The 2,100-nt window shown below is 39.0% G+C and overlaps 1 long non-coding RNA gene across 1 annotated transcript; it reads left to right on the top strand.

Moving 5' to 3' along the window:
* Positions 1–686: 686 nt before the first annotated feature.
* Positions 687–1,058, top strand: LOC117936785. Its single transcript, XR_004655026.1, has 2 exons — positions 687–840; positions 901–1,058. It is a non-coding gene; the product is annotated as an uncharacterized LOC117936785 (long non-coding RNA).
* The last annotated feature ends 1,042 nt before the right edge of the window (positions 1,059–2,100 follow it).

Raw genomic sequence — 2,100 nt, 5'->3', positions numbered from 1 at the left:
GTAAACTGTATAGGAGAAAAATGTGAGAAAGACAGATAGTTATTGAGTGAGAAGGGCTAAAAGAGGATTAGATATACACCAGTGGCAGAGGTTTTCAGAGCCTTTATTTAAGTTAAAGGAGGTAAACTGTATAGGAGAAAAACGTGAGGAAGACAGATAGTTATTGAGTGAGAAAGGCTAAAAGAGGATTGGATACACAGTGGTAGAGGTATTAAGATTCTTTTATACGTTACTGTGTTAAAGTACTAATATCACACTGGACAAATACAAAAAATTAGAAATAAGACTCCTGCATGGGATATTGTTACTTAACGTGCCCATTTTATGATAAAATCACTTTTTCTGGTGCTTCCACATGCATACAAATTTGGAAAGAAAACCATCACGCTGTTTTTAGGGAGATACGGTTTTCTGAATTAGTTTTTCCTTCAGTCTGCGGTTGAGCTGTTCAGAATTGGCAGGGCCGTCTACGTCATTGACGAAAACATTTGGTGTGTGCTAACTAGCATATACCACTTTAGCTAATACCAGATCAGCTAGATAACTCTTTCTCAAACTTTGATCAGGACAAGGCAGAATTAGCCAGGAGAACTCTTCTAAACGAGGGCACACTTCCAACTTTGCGCAGACAACCTGCAGACGAGACATGTAGTTCAATACAATTTATTTTGTAGATAAGAGTGAACTTGTGTGTGTTGTAGTATTCTTTTTGCCATTGAGAACGAGGTGGCTAGCCGCTAGCGGCGCTAGCTTCCAGCTAGCAGTACCTGCCAAAGCGCATTTGTGACTACCAACAAAGATGGGACATAAGTGAGATGCCTCACTCTGTAGCTAAAACAAGTGAGATGTCTCACTCTGTAGCTAAAACAAGTGAGATGTCTCACTCTGTGTCTAAAACAGAGACCTTAACACACAGTGTGAAAACAGGTTCAGCAGCAATGTGCGGTACAACAAAAATATGGTGTTTTTTGAAAATTAAACCATGTAAACCTATTCTGGTACAACCTCTTTATACCATTATGAACCTGAAAATGAGCATCACATGGGCGCTTTAAGTAATAGTATCATCAGGAAAATGTACTACATAAGGTATAAAAAGTAAAACTACTCAATACAGAAAAATCACATTTTAGAAACTGTAAACGATCAAAACAGCTCTGTGTTTAATGCGCAATCCATTCAGCTGGACTTGTAGGTCTATATATTGTTGGGTAGTGTATTTCATAATGAAACATCTTATCTAGTAAACAACATGTGTTTTGTGTTCTAAAATCATAATTTATAAAGTAACTGGTAACTAAAGCTGTCAGATGAATGTAGGGGATTAAAAAGTACATTTCTCTCTGAAATGTTGTGGAGTAGAAGTAGAACGGGGCATGAAAAGAAAAGACTCAGGTAAAGTACAAGTACGTCAGATTTGTATTTATATAGTACTTGCGTAAATGTACTTAGTAACATTCTACGACTGATACAAAACCAGTCCTTCAGAGACAAAACTTTGAGACAGTAATCCATGCCTTTCTGACCACTCGGCTGGATTACTGTAATGCACTTTATATCGGGGCTAGCGGGTCCTCCATTCCTCGTCTTCAGCTTGTACAAAATGCTGCTGCACGTCTTTTGACAGGCGGTAGCAAGTATGAGCACATTTCACCTATTTTAGCTTCACTCCACTGGCTGCCCGTCAATTTTAGGATTCATTTTAAAATTCTTTTATTTGCTTTTAAAGCCCTGAATGGCCTTGCTTCCCCTTACCTCTCTGAGCTGCTGCACCCCTACAACCCTAGCCAATCTCTCAGGTCAGCTGACCAGCTGCTCCTGACGGTGCCTAAAGCTAGGCTTAAGCTCAGGGGGGACCGTGCGTTTGCCGTTGCAGCTCCAAAACTATGGAATGGGCTGCCTCTGCACATTAGACAGGCCTCTTCTCCTGTCTCATTTTAAAACTTTTCTTAAAACCCACCTCTTTTCTTTGGCTTTTAACACCAGGTAGAGTGATGATTTTATGTGTATACCTTTACCATATGTATATATGGTACATCTGTATATATACAGTATATACAGTATTTATTGTGCTTTTATTGTGTTATCTAGTTATTCTGT

The sequence above is a fragment of the Etheostoma cragini genome, chromosome 21 (genome assembly GCF_013103735.1).
Source record: "Etheostoma cragini isolate CJK2018 chromosome 21, CSU_Ecrag_1.0, whole genome shotgun sequence".
In the NCBI taxonomy this organism is placed as follows: Eukaryota; Metazoa; Chordata; class Actinopteri; order Perciformes; family Percidae; genus Etheostoma; species Etheostoma cragini.
This window is presented reverse-complemented; position numbering and strand designations above follow the sequence as displayed.